Source organism: Pleurodeles waltl, chromosome 3_2 (assembly GCF_031143425.1).
Source record: "Pleurodeles waltl isolate 20211129_DDA chromosome 3_2, aPleWal1.hap1.20221129, whole genome shotgun sequence".
NCBI classification, from domain to species: domain Eukaryota; kingdom Metazoa; phylum Chordata; class Amphibia; order Caudata; family Salamandridae; genus Pleurodeles; species Pleurodeles waltl.
Genome location: NC_090441.1, coordinates 128,848,456 through 128,863,674, shown reverse-complemented (window position 1 = coordinate 128,863,674; position 15,219 = coordinate 128,848,456). Strand labels below are relative to the sequence as shown.

The 15,219-nt window shown below is 43.7% G+C and overlaps 1 non-coding gene across 1 annotated transcript; it reads left to right on the top strand.

Annotated features, from left to right (window-relative positions):
* Window positions 1-3,530: 3,530 nt before the first annotated feature.
* LOC138286809 (U5 spliceosomal RNA) lies at window positions 3,531-3,649 on the top strand. The gene has a single exon (XR_011202084.1). It is a non-coding gene; the product is annotated as a U5 spliceosomal RNA (small nuclear RNA).
* The last annotated feature ends 11,570 nt before the right edge of the window (window positions 3,650-15,219 follow it).

Genomic DNA, 15,219 nt, shown 5'->3' with positions numbered 1-15,219 from the left:
CTATTATCGTCTTCCTAAAGGATGGTATGGGAGGTGTTATTTGGGAATATTGTTCCCAAAGGTTTACCAGTTAGATGACTTCAAGAAATTTCCAAGGCTGTCTGAATCACATCGTGTTCAGAAAAGGGAGACAGCTGCTGGTGTGGTAGAAGATATATTTGGAGCTATGATTCCTTCAGTAGGAGTCATATTGAATTCAATCAAAATACGAAAGTTGTCTACTATTGTGGATAACATGTTAACAAAGTTTTCGGGAGCTATAATCCTGATGGATGCTGAACTCGCTGCAGAAAGAGCTATGACTCTTTAAAATCGGCTTGCCTTAGACATTCTTTTAGCAAAGGATGGCGGCGTTTGCAAAATGATTGGCACGCGTCACTGTTGTACCTATATACCCGACAACAGTGGAAAAATTAGAACAATGCTTACAAATTTAACTAGAGAAAGTGTAGATTTAAAGGAATTGAAAGAACCCGGAGTTTGGGAGAAAATTGGAAAAGGATTTGCTTCTGTGGGAAATTGGCTCAGCAACGTTTGGAACGGATTGTTACTAAAAATAGTAAAGGGAATATTAATAATATTAATTTGTCTATTAGGTTCTTGGGGAATATGGAAAGCTTTCAAAATGTTAAAAGCAAGGAACAAAAGAAAAAGAGAAGAGAAAATAGAAAACAAAATGGTGGAAATTTATAGGGAGAAGTCAAAAGGGATTAAAAGAAAAAGGGAATTGACTGAAGTGCCAAATTACTATACAGAATTTTAATGGAATAAAATTTGTGGGTAGATTTGATGTGATGACATAATTAGTCATCAGAGGAGGGATTGATGACGCAGAAAAAGAGGGTTCGACATATATTCATGTACACTGTGTAACCGACATATATATTGAAGTGTGATTTTAAGTAAAAGAAATAATGTACGAGGGAAATTGTGCCCTCGGAGTAGTTCGCCATCATTATAAACGAGCTTTATTAATCATGAAGTATTAAAAATGTACTAATCCGTCATAATCGCAAATGTATGCCATGATTTCTTGTTTGAAAACTGTTTTGCTTAGCTTAAATTTAGTACAGGCTTTGGCCTAGTTGCTTGGTTTCAAATTCTAACTGCGTGATTCTTTTTCCTTGAATTAATGAAATATATTCTTGCTTGAAGTTGTATTTTTCCAGTAGAAACTGGCTGGTACACTTATCTCCAAGGTTTCGTGCTAGGCCGGTTACATCCCTTTTGATACAAGGTCAGTCTCTGCAGGTGTGGACAATGAAGGTACAGATAGTAAAATAATTGGCAAACCATGATACAATTTGTGTTCCAAGGCGCCAAGGACAGTGTATGCATAAATGGGCGCTAGTAAAAGACAATTTTGATTGGACAATTTGAAGCCAACCTATGAACCCTCCAATGGAAGACCCTACAGAATTTGGAATGTTTCTTACTTAAACCCACCGGACAAAGAGAAGTCAGCCATTTTTCCTCGATGCCAGTTTGAAGCCTGATGCCAGACTCCATTTTGGACGACACCCTGATGCCCTTTTCTCTATCTGAGAGAAAGAGACTTTGAGAATTCTGACCCTATAGACTTTAACTTTGATTTGCCCCCGTCTTGCCCATGCAGTAACTTTGTCCCATTCTCCTTGCCGCTGCAAGGGAGCTTGCCCTTAACTTTGCCCCCTTTTGAAACTTGCCCCATGCTGATCAACCGGTACCTGAAGGACGAAGACTTTTCTTGAATGCTGATTGTATTTGGTAAATATGAAAGGATAAATGTATTATGCATTGTGTTTTTCCTTTTAGGTACCAACTGCTATTTTGATAGGATCCTAGCTAGAAGTTTTCCAAATTTGTGTTGACTAAATTCGTTTTGCATGAAGTCCCACATGCCAATGCTAATTAGAGGTTAGTCGAGGTATTCATTCAATGTACCATGAAGAATTGAAATCTTGTTATGCTGACCGAATGTATGCAATTAGTCAAATACAGTTAGTCACATTGGTGATCTGCATTGCTATAACAGAGTGTATCATTATTCAGATTTTACGTAGATTGCGTTTCTTCCGCCGTTATGGACAGCTAGTAATGTTCATATACATATATCAATTGGTTTTGAGACACATATATATTGTGCTAGCTTTGTTAATATAGGGAAATAAATTCACTAACTTTTAATAAACTGGGGTGGTTATTCATGACTGAAAGGTCATGGTGCGCAGAAATATCAACTGTTATTGATTTCTGATGTGTTATATTGATCTATTAATTGAGTATTGATTATCGATTACAACAGTTATTGATTATTGATTTGAGTGACTCGACTATTGAGGATGAGGAGAGCCCGACTCGGTTAAAAGATTCACCGACCTCCAACGTGTCCAGGTACGGGTAATTTATAAGGGCTGGACGCGTTATCACAAGTAACCTTGGATTTGCAAGATCTTAAAGAATTCGACTCTGGCCTTGGTTCTTTCCATGATCATGGAAGTCCTTCGTGATTCCCAATATCCTTATAATTTTTAACATGCAGCGATTTTACTGGGACTTTGTCGGATAAACCCACAGCACATGTCAGTAGAATTGCAGTCTTTAATCTTTCAGCGTTCCCCAGGCAGGCCACCCTAAAGAAGCGTTGGCAAAGCCACCATACCCATAATGCACCGCTTGGAGGCAAAACCCCACTAATTACAGCAAAAGACAGTTACCACGAATCTATGAATATTAATTTTGTCTTTCCCTTTAAAAACCTGTGCTAACATTCATTCACCTTTATTAGCCTCACAGCTCAAGATCACAAATCGTCTTGTGTCAATCAATATGGAGCATTCTAGGAACGAGCTACGCACCTTTTGAGTTGTTTTTGTTTTGTTTCTTCACTTTTAGTTTCTCTTTGTATAGTCCCAATGATAAACCAGAGAGACAGATTTATTATTTTTTTAATGATTTCGTTTGCTACTGAGAACGAGAGGCGCGGGACTCAATTGTACAAGAGTATGTCATTGTTTTTTGGATGAAAATCGTACGTTTTCTAACCATCCCACAATATTAGGGCCACTGACCCGATACAGTCCACTTCCGCCAGCGGCTGTCGGCGCGACCTTAGCCTTTCGAGGTCGAGTGTGTAAGTTCTTTGTCCTGGTGTGAGCTCTCAGTGGCTTTTAACCACGCCCACCGCACGCTCCTCACTATCACTCATTCATGGGCTTCCCTTTAAAAATTCTTTATCTACTTGGGGCGGTTTTGTTGCCGCCTTGCAGACAGCTGGTTACATGGATAATTAAAGGAGCAGAAATTACGATTTGACCATGGAAAATGTCTTGCAGCCTTTCCTGTCACGTGACCTGCGACTAAATTTGCATACCCATAATTCCTCTCACTGCTGGGCTCTCCGCTTGTTTCTTTCTGTGGCAACAAGTGTTTTATCAGTGTAAAGTATTACAACTATTATTATAACTTGGTTCTATTTCGAAGGGTTTTCTATGATGACCTTAGTAAACCTAGTCGCCCTGATAGTCTGTGGAACGGTGTTTCCCGGTGCAATAGTCGGCGGCTTCAATTAGCATACTCTGGTTTCTTTCGCCTTTTACTAAAGATTTCCGTGGAGAGGAACATTTAAGAGTTTCATTCAATTTTTGAAAGCCCTACCAAGAGTAGGGTTACCCTTATACTGTGAAAAAGAAGCATTGTGAGATAAAATTTCTTATTTGAGTTTTAAGTTTCATCTATCTATGGAAACAGATAAGGGAAAGTTAGTTGAGAAATAAAACATTTAACTGTCCAATTTGTGTTTTATTTCTGGATCAGCTCTTTATTTTTCTCATTGATTATTGAAATATTATTCAAATATCTTCTTTGACTTAATTGTAAAGGTCTGTTAAAATATATATTATAAACATATATATATATGTGTGTGTGTCAAATGTATGTATATTTATTTCAATTTCAATTTTTTTTTCAATTCAATTTCCAGCTTTATTTCGGTAAAACAATACCATAAAAGCATACTGGCAAAATTCTTACATTTCTAAAAGGAACAAAAACACTTTTTAAAAGAAAGAAAAAAGACAAAGGACAAAAAAAAGAGAAGAAAAAAAAAAAAAAATGCACTAAAAACAGATCGAGACCAGGGCTCCCTCAGGGCCATACAGTGCAAATAGGCAAGTTATGGGTATAGATGTTGTTAAAAATCAACAATTAATCCATAAAACACTATAAAATATACAGTACACATCATCATGCAAATCACCATATAAATATTATAAAATTTTATAAAATTCCCCTAAAATATAAACCTTTATACAAAAGACAGTTAAAAATTGGTATCTCAGTAGTAGTAGAATTAACTATGGACTAGCTCAAAAAGTGACCATTATGAAAATAGGATATATGCTTTTGAATGATTATTTGCCTCTAGTAGGTTCAAGTTGCCTCTACAATCTTAGCAGTATAGATACCATCATCACGTGAGGGGTTATTTGACTTAATTTTTAAGAAATGATTAACAATCCCTAGGGCCCAATGTTTCCTTTCTTTCTTGCGTGCCTATATTACTTAGAGGTCATATGCAATCAAGTAATACAAAAAGGCACATTGTTCTAGCAGCAGCTAATATTCACTTAACTACTAGAGACAAGTTATCTGATGTTGGTCTTAAAAACAATAGATAAAAGTCGATTACAGTATTTCATTTGTAGGACCCATAAAATTTACCTCCCGTGCCATCAGGCACTTGTTTGCCTAACTAAGAGGAGATTTTTTGGGATAAAAGTAGATAAATATCAGAATCCAGGAGCAAGTTTCATAGGTGACAATGACCATTCTAGGTAACTTAATCAACCTCCCAGTAACTACGGTCCTCCCGGGCATAGACAATGTCCCCTGGGCTAGATATATCCTTGGCTGATTGTAGGTCCCAAGGCCATTGAATTGCAGAGGGTGACTCCCAATTATCGATTTCAGGACCATAGGTTAAGTTTGGGAGTTTTGCCTGAATTAAAGCGCCTACAACCTCAGGCCCGCCTTGTCTCTGATGAATGAAATTGCTATTAAGAATCGGCTTAGACCAAAAACAACATATGGTGTCGAGCTGGATCTCAAGAATCTGGCAGCTTCATTGTGGTTCCTGATTCCAGCATCCCTGCAGATGGGTCGGATCCATTTCTTCCTTAGTTTATCGTAGGCAATGCAATTTAAAAGGACATGATCCGTCGTTTCTGGTGTCTCCATATTACATAGCTCGCAGGTCGCCTCATGATTACTCCCATTCAGGAGGCCCCATTTAACGGTAAAAGCCTTGACCTGGAGAATCCCATATCGATACTTCATAAATAAAACTTTTGCTCGTCTAGGTTGAATAGTATCGATCCATTCCTCAGCGCTCGGTAATGGTTTAAAATCCAGAAAACTTAAGGTTAGTCTACCTGAATCTTTGCTATGAAAAGGGCTATTAAAGATGAAGTCCCAAAATACTTGCTTTAGTCGGATCTTTGATTGGGTTGTGAGTATATGCGGTTCATCCCAATAGAATTTCAGCCCTAAATTGTAAAAGCTTTGCCTGATATAATGAAGCCACGGGAGGGAAATAGTCTTGTCCAAGCCCATGATCTCAATTAATGCTTGCCTGTATTGGATCAGTTCAGGGGTTGTCCAAAGTCTACACCAATAGAGCAGGGGCCTCAGGGCTGCCAATTTGCCTATTTGTTTCATATTAGTGTCATAGGCTAAGGGAATCAACGGAGTGGATGGAGGGAGGCCCAGTACCCCCCTCATGAAGTTATTTTCCTGAGTGGCCAATGGAGTTAGTTTTGTGAATCCCCAGAGTTCTGCGCCATACAGAGCAGCGGCCTGTGCTTTGCACCTATAGATCTCGAATACTTGTGACACAGTGCTCGACCTTGAACATTTGTAATTTTTACTAATTGCCATGGAGCTATGAGATAAGGAGATAGCAGCTTTGTTGATGTGCGGCGCCCATGACAATTTGGCATCAAGCAGTATCCCTAGGTAGTTGAAATTTTTAACTCGTTCCAGTACCTGCCCTCTAATCCAAATGTTTCTCTTGAGCGCTTTGTGGGGGTTAACAGTTAAGTATTTAGTCTTGTTTGCATTTATTTCTAACCCCTTCAAGCTGCAATACTCACTGAATTTATCTAGTAGAGTTTGCAGGCCCATTGGAGTTTGAGACAAGAGGATGGTGTCATCTGCAAAAAGGAGGGCGGGGACTGGATCATCATTCAGTCTTGGTGAGTCGTGGTTACTTTGTTTCAGATGATGAACCAGATCATTGATGTATAATGAGAAAAGTGTTGGGGCGAGCACACAGCCCTGTCTCACCCCCCTCTTGATAGGTATTGGGTCTGTCAGCTCTCCTTTTGGCCCCCACCGGACCTTTGCGAATGTATTTTCATGTAGCCTCTCCAGCTGGCCCAGGAGGTTCCCTGGCATGCCCTGTTTTCCTAATGCTGCCCATAAGGAGTCTCTCGGCACCAGATCAAAAGCTGCGCGCAGGTCCACAAACGCAATATACAGGTGGCCTTTCTTTAGTCTAGTGTATTTCCATATTATTGTCAATAGCCTAAAGGCCTGGTCGACTGTACTGGTCTGTAGTCTAAAGCCTGCTTGGTATATAGACATTATGCTGTTCTCTTCTATCCAGGTATTGATTCTATTCAGGATCTGTCTAGCATAAATTTTTTGTGTGACGTCTATGAGGCTAATTGGTCTATAATTCCCTGGGTCTTCCCTGGATCCTTTTTTGTGGATTGGGATTATTTCTGCCCCTGTCCATGTCTCGGGCATTAGGCCTCCCCTTGCTATGGCGTTACTTAGAAGGTTTAGATAAGGTGCCCAGATTTCCATGCTATGTTTGAACATATCCCCCGGAATCTTATCCAAACCGGGTGCTTTTCCTGGCTTGATTGCTTCAATGGCAATCACCGTCTCCTCCAGACTAAACTGTAACTCGGGTAAAATACCCCAAGTAACTGGGGTTTTATGTCTTGAGGGATAAAAATCGAAGGTGGGGGGGTCAGAGTAAAGATGTGTAAAGTAGTTAACCCATGTTTTGGGGTCTATGTGATGGTCTGTAGTAAATATCCCCTCTTTGCTACCATGGGTAACTATTTTCCAGAAGGTCCTTGCATCATTGCTTTTTGCTGCTACCAGCAGGTCTTGCCATTTTTGGTCCTCCCAGTTGCGTTGGGCAGTAGCCAGCGTTTTCTTATAACTGGCCCTTGCCTGCTGTACGGCTAATTGATTTTTTTGCTTTAGTGCCTCTACCAGTACTCTTTTCCTCTCTCTACATTTGATAGTATACCATGGACTATTAGAGGTGGTTTGGGCCTTCTCCTTTTTGTGCTTATTCTGTAGCTGTTTGGTCAGGACAGGTCTTAACATTGTGCTCAATGAATGGTGGATAGCCGTAATAGGAATGTCACTAGGTTTATTTTCTGCATAAGGCTCCAGGAGATCAGAAAATATGTTGTAAATATTTATCATAGTGACCTGATTGCCTAATATTGCTGGCCATTTTACAACCCTTCTGTTGTTACTGAGGGTGGGTTGTAACTCCACCTTGTCATGTTCTATATATTTCGAGTCCAAATCTAAGAAGTGTGCCTTGAATTCAATTATTAGCGGGAAGTGATCGCTATCCCTTCTTTTATCGATTTTAAAGGTCGCTAGTCTTTCCCATGTATTTATACTATGCAGAATGTAATCTATTTTTGAAGTTGAGTTGCCTCTCTGGAAAGTAACCAGATTAAGGCCGACTTCACCCACTCTGCCATTACATGCCCTCAGTCCATGGTTTAATGTAAGGCTCATGATTTGCAATGCGGCCACTGTGCCTGGGACAGTTTTTTCTATTGTTAGGTAAGGAATTGTTCTCATTCGGTCTTCCTCTTCTGCTAAATGTTCAAATCCAGTTATAGGTTCATAATTACAATTGAGGTCACCCCCTATCATAATTGTCTCACCTACTGGGATTTTTTTGAGCAGGTCGTCTAGTAGAGTTATTTCTGGAGACTCCACGTTTGACTTTCTAGGTCTTATATATACATTAAACAAGTGGGTTATTATCGTATTTTTTTTTCCCATTATCAACCATAAAATGTCCTCCGACTCAGTGGCTTGCATGCGTATCTCAACATTTAATGAGATCTTCGCCCATACAACCAACCCCCCAGATGGTCTCCCTCTGGCAGCTGAAGTTGCACTGATAAAGTAGGTTTTATATCCTACTTTATACGGTGGATCTTTAAACCACGTCTCTTGGAAGAGACAGACATGGTGTCGATCAATATAGTCCTGCCATTCGGGGTCTATAAGCTTATTTTTTAAGCCAGCTACATTCCATGAAATCATGGTGATAGGACCCCTTCCGTTTAGGCTTGTGGCATTGGAAGTATGGCTCGGATGAGTTGTTAAATTTTTCCTACCATACAAGAGCTCCACTGCGCTCCCTGCCCCTATAGCATGAAGATCATTCCCTTCATGGGGCTCCCCTACTATTGGGTCCCCATTGGGTTCCACTTGTGCCTGATCTATCTGGATTAGTCAATCCACTCTCTCAAGGTTTGAATCATAATTTCTCTTTTGCAGTCCCTCATTGTAATTGTGTTTATGCCTTTGTACTCGAAGTTTGGTAATTAATGGATCCAAGCTAAACCTCATGGCATTGGAATTAGGGGCGGGGTTCTCTGTTCCATGTCAATCAAACCTCTGATTAATCTTCCATCCTTGAGTGTTAATGCAATGACGTCAAGTTGGCCCCTCTGTCCAGGGATTCTTTCTGCCCCCCTAATATCTGATCGAATTATGGATAAACAGTGTCTTTTGGCCCTAATCCAATGTATAAGCTTGTTTTTTAAGGAGTCCTCATCTTCTCTGCTATTTAAGGGCAATTTTGGAACATTTAACAGATGAACAACATTTGTCCTAGTAGGAAACCTATCCTCCTCAGAGTATGGATTCCATATAGTGTTTTTGTTATAGTCATTAGATACTTGGGGATAGGAGTTCAGAGTAAGTTCCAAATTTCCTTTTTGGGGTCCTTTTACCAAACGGGCATCTCTTTGTGGTTTCCCTGTTCCTTGGCATAAGTTACTATCAATTCTTCTCTGGGAATTGCGTGAACCAATATGTTCCACATTGACCCCTATCGTGCATCCCTGTGGTTGTTGTACAATCTTAGCTGTAGCTGGGGTAAGGTTAGGGTTAGTAATCAAGTTTTGAGGATATGTGGGTCTACCTTGTAGATGGCGTGATATGGGGGGGGGACTCCCTTTCGCATTGGGCTCTATAGGTACCCCTACCCCCCTCCTTTTCCACAATATCTGTTAAGGTTCTTACTTCAAGTTTCAAATCCCTAACTTCCTGGATTAATCCGGTGATTAGATCGTAAAGGTCTGCTATAGATCTTGTTTTATTTTTTAGAGGGTTCCCTGATTCTGAATTGAGAGGAGTGGTCCTTTCACTATCTAGCTGTACAGTTGGGATAAATGGGTGTAATTCATCCACGGGTTCCCCCTCTTGTGTATTCTGTATGTTACTACTATCGAGTTCTGCCAGGACTGCATATTTATTGGAGCACCTAACTTCGCACTCCTGGATATGGCCCTTCTTCCTACCATTATCAATGGTGCATAGGTGTATGGGTCTAGTTGCAGCAACCCTAGGGCTATCGGTCCTGACATCAGATGGTGCCTCCCCCTCTTGCTGGTAAACGATCTCTATCGCTTTATCTTCCACTGGTCTGATTTTCTTCGTATAATAGGAGGTAATCTTTTTATCGGGACCGTCCCGAATGGTGGTCCTACTGCATAGTAGTGACTCTACCTCCTCGATAAGATCGTCTATTTCAGCTATTGTGCAGTTCTCACCCGCATTCCTAAGTTTTTTTACAGAATTCATCTTTCCCCTTGGGGGTTCTGATGCCTTGCGTTTTCCCATGGATTAAGCTGCCTAAATAGTGCTTTGGCTCTGTGAACCAGACCCCAATATGTAATTATAAAGGAGAGTAGGAGAAGGGCTAGTCGAGCGTCGCAACAATAGGTGGAGAATACGGTCCAAAGGCCCTCTATAAAAGGACCTATTTAGGAGTAAGTATCAACACAGTACCTTCAGGCAGCCATACGTGCCCATGCAGCTTTAGATGAATGTCAGGAGGGTGGCCCTGCCCTGCCTCTTCCTGGCAATGACGGGCAAGGACGGGCCCGCCCTTGGCCCGGGCTTCGCCCGGGCGCGTCCTGCGCGCGTCCCGCGCGATAAGAAATTTAAAGGGCTCCTGCCCTTGACACGCCTCTCGGGACCTCCTTGCGCTTCCCGCGACGGCGGGAGCGCGATAAGAAATTTAAAGGGCTCCTGCCCTTGACACGCCTCTCAGGACCTCCTTGCGCTTCCCGCGACGGCGGGAGCGCAATAAGAAATTTAAAGGGCTCCTGCCCTTGACACGCCTCTCGGGACCTCCTTGCGCTTCCCGCGACGGCGGGAGCGCGATAAGAAATTTAAAGGGCTCCTGCCCTTGACACGCCTCTCGGGACCTCCTTGCGCTTCCCGCAATTTAGATTTATTTAGATCATGCCACAACTTTGAAACTGATGAATAAAGATTGATATACTCTGTTTGCGCACCTTGCCCCATATTTAAACTCTGACGTCATTTCTTGGATGCTGGAAACTGCCTTGCATTAATGACATGCAAGGTAGGCGTTCCCGCCCCAAAAATAACTTTATGGCCTGTGCGCCTTATTTATACTCCAGCGTCATTTTGACGCACAGGAGGGGGTGGGCCTTAAAAAATGGCGCACAGCCTGATGTGCGCCGTTTTTTAACACCTGGGTCAGGGCAGGCGTTAAGGGACCTGTGTGCTCCAAAGGAGTCCAGAGGTGCCGTCCCCTGCCCTCAGGGACACCCCCTGCCACCCTCGCCCACCCCTGGAGGACACCCATGGATGGGGGGACCCATCCCAGGTAAGTACAGGTAAGTTGAGGTAAGTATTTAATTTTTTTTTTTATAGTGGCATGGGGAGGCCTAATTTGGGACCCCCTACATGCCACTGTGCCCAACGACCATGCCAACACTGTGCTTCTGCTGAAAATAATTTATATGAAGCGAGCATGCTTCCACCATTCTGTGATACCAATTTAATCCTGTGCATTGCATATTATGGAGGTACATTTACTCTGTTTAACATATTCAATTTTGTATGTTGATTCACAGGCTTCCTTTGCTGTACCAGCTGCCAGTCACTTCTTAATTTGGAATTGGAAAAAAACGAATAATATTTGCAGGGATTGAAGAGTTCTCATGCATGCAAATATGCATTCCCATACACAGATTCACATTTGTGCATGCATGCAGACAGACATACAAATACAGCACTCATTCATGCTTACACATGAGAGTTGAAAATATAACTTAACTGAAGTTGATAGGAAAAGGCATCTTTGCTCTGTACCTCAAGGGCCCACAGTTTCAAACATCCAGAAATCAGAGTGAGAGTGCCAGCTTCACGAGCTTTGGCTTAACCAGAAGCGAGGTTAGTATGTGAGTGTAAAGAAATGGCTCCCTGTTGCAGTTACCCCCCACTTTTTGCCTGATACTGATGCTGACTTGACTGAGAAGTGTGCTGGGACCCTGCTAACCAGGCCCCAGCACCAGTGTTCTTTCACCTAAAATGTACCATTGTCTCCACAATTGCCACAACCGTGGCACACAGATAAGTCCCTTGTAACTGGTACCCCTGGTACCAAGGGCCCTGATGCCAGGGAAGGTCTCTAAGGGCTGCAGCATGTCTTATGCCACCCTATGGACCCCTCACTCAGCACAGACACACTGCTTGCCAGCTTGTGTGTGCTGGTGGGGAGAAAATGACTAAGTCGACATGGCACTCCCCTCAGGGTGCCATGCCAACCTCACACTGCCTGTGGCATAGGTAAGTCACCCCTCTAGTAGGCCTTACAGCCCTAAGGCAGGGTGCACTATACCACAGGTGAGGGCATATGTGCATGAGCACTATGCCCCTACAGTGTCTAAGCAAAACCTTAGACATTGTAAGTGCAGGGTAGCCATAAGAGCATATGGGCTGAGAGTCTGTCAAAAACGAACTCCACAGCTCCATAATGGCTACACTGAAAACTGGGAAGTTTGGTATCAAACTTCTCAGAATAATAAACCCACACTGATGCCAGTGTTGGATTTATTAAAAAATGCACACAGAGGGCATCTTAGAGATGCCCCCTGTATTTTACCCAATTGTTCAGTGCAGGACTGACTGGTCTCTGCCAGCCTGCCGCTGAGAGACGAGTTTCTGACCCCATGTGGTGAGGCCCTTTGTGCTCTCTGGGGACAGAAACAAAAGCCTGCTCTGGGTGGAGGTGCTTCACACCTCCCCCCTGCAGGAACTGTAACACCTAGCAGTGAGCTTCAAAGGCTCAAGCTTCGTGTTACAATGCCCCAGGGCACTCCAGCTAGTGAAGATGCCCGCCCCCTGGACCCAGCCCCCACTTTTGGCGGTAAGTCCAGGAGAGATAATGAGAAAAACAAGGAGGAGTCACTGGCCAGTCAGGACAGCCCCTAAGGTGTCCTGAGCTGAGGTGACTCTGACTTTTAGAAATCCTCCATCTTGTAGAAGGAGGATTCCCCCAATAGGGATAGGAATGTGACCCCCCTCCCCTTGGGAGGAGGCACAAAGAGGGTGTACCCACCCTCAGGGCTAGTAGCCATTGGCTACTAACCCCCCAGACCTAAACACGCCCTTAAATTTAGTATTTAAGGGCTCCCCTGAACCTAAGAATTTAGATTCCTGCAACTACAAGAAGAAGGACTGCCGAGCTGAAAGACCCCTGCAGAGGAAGACCAGAAGACACCAACTGCCTTGGCCCCAGACTTACCGGCCTGTCTCCTGCCTTCCAAAGAACCCTGCTCCAGCGACGCTTTCCAAGGGACCAGCGACCTCTGAATCCTCTGAGGACTGCCCTGCTTCGAAAAAGACAAGAAACTCCCGAGGACAGCGGCACTGCTCCAAAAGAACTGCAACTTTGTTACAAGGAGCAGATTTAAAGACCCCTGCAATTCCCCGCAAGAAGCGTGAGACTTGCAACACTGCACCCGGCGACCCCGACTCGACTGGTGGAGAACAACCAACTCAGGGAGGACCCTCCGGCGACTCTACGACTGTGAGTAACCAAAGTTGTCCCCCCTGAGCCCCCACAGCGACGCCTGCAGAGGGAATCCCCAGGCTCCCCCTGACCGCGACTGTCTGAACTCCATTTCCCGACGGCTGGAAAAGACCCTGCACCCGCAGCCCCCAGCCCTTAAAGAAACGGAACTTCTGTGCGGGAGTGACCCCCAGGAGGCCCTCTCCCTTGCCCAGGTGGTGGCTACCCCGAGGAGCCCCCCCCCTTGCCTGCCTGCATCGCTGAAGAGACCCCTTGGTCTCCCATTGAAAACTGAAGGAAACCCGACGCATGTTTGCACACTGCACCCGGCCGCCCCGCGCTGCTGAGGGTGTACTTTCTGTGCTACTTTGTGTCCCCCCCGGTGCCCTACAAAACCCCCCTGGTCTTCCCTCCGAAGACGCGGGTACTTACCTGCTGGCAGACTGGAACCGGGGCACCCCCTTCTCTCCATTATAGCCTATGTGTTTTGGGCACCTCTTTGACCTTTGCACCTGACCGGCCCTGAGCTGCTGGTGTGATAACTTTGGGGTTGCTCTGAACCCCCAACGGTGGGCTACCTTGGACCAAAAACTGAAACCTGTAAGTGCCTTACTTACCTGTTGAAACTAACAATAACTTACCTCCCCCAGGAACTGTGAAAATTGCACTGTGTCCACTTTTAAAACAGCTTATTGTGTTTTATGTGAAAAGTATACATGCTAAAGTAATGATTCAAAGTTCCTAGAGTACTTACCTGCAATACCTTTCAAAAGAGCTATTACATGTAAAATTTGAACCTGTGGTTCTTAAAATAAACTAAGAAAAGATATTTTTCTATAACAAAACCTATTGGCTGGATTTGTCTCTGAGTGTGTGTACCTCATTTATTGTCTAGGTGTATGTACAACAAATGCTTAACACTACTCCTTGGATAAGCCTACTGCTCGACCACACTACCACAAAATAGAGCATTAGTATTATCTCTTTTTACCACTATTTTACCTCTAAGGGGAACGCTTGGACTCTGTGCATGCTATTCCTTACTTTGAAATAGCACATACAGAGCCAACTTCCTACAGTGAGGAGCTGTACCTTTTCTTTTGTCTTTGCTTCTGACCTGGCAAAAAGGCGTATGATGGAAAAGCCCAACCTAAACTTCATAAGTTGACATAATGCAATGCCATGAATAGAGCACTACGTTACCTAATGTAGGGGCCCCTCTCACCGCCGTTGCATCACATTTTGTGAAGCAACTGTGGTGCGAACCTCTAAATCATGGTCTACATTTATGGGGAATTGGCATAGAGTAATGCCGCAAGTCTTTTTGCTGCGCTACCCTACGCCAATGAGAAAGGACAGGAATGCACCGTATTTATGAAATTTGGTGCAGTCCTTTCCTTTCCCACTGTGCTGATGCACAATTGGCTGCCTAGTGCCAATCCAGGCACTCTTGCACCTTGGCGGAAGGGCGCCTGAATTGCATGCAGGATTGTCTTTGTGCAGGAAGGCCACCTTCCTGCACAAAAACAATTCTGAGAGGTGATTTCCTCTTTCATTTGAAAGAGGAAAAAATGAAGAGAAATGAAAATATTTCTCCTCTTAACGCCTGCTCTGGGGAGCCATAAGTTTATGCGATTAAGTAAATCTGGAGGAGCGTCAAAATCAATGGCTATTGCGTGGGCAAACCCACCGCAATGTCCATGGAACGCCGCCCTGGTGCAGACTAAGGCCACACAGCGACTTACGCTGCTTTCTCTTCCTCCATATCGATGAGGCCATGGAAAGCCATGCAAAGTGGATTTGCGTGGCCTCACAATATGGTTGAGAGGCTTGTGCCACCAAAGTGTCAAGAAAAGTGAGTCACCTGTGGCGCAAGCCTCTCATAAGTATGCCGCCATATTTATGAGGCCACGTAATGCCACTTTGCTTGGCTTTGAATGCCCTCATAGATATGGAGTAAGGTAAGGCAACGCAATTCGCAGTGTTGCCTTCTCTGCATTAGGGAGGCGTTCCATGGGCATTACGGTTAGTGATTACACGCAACACCCATGGCTTTTGACACATCCCCA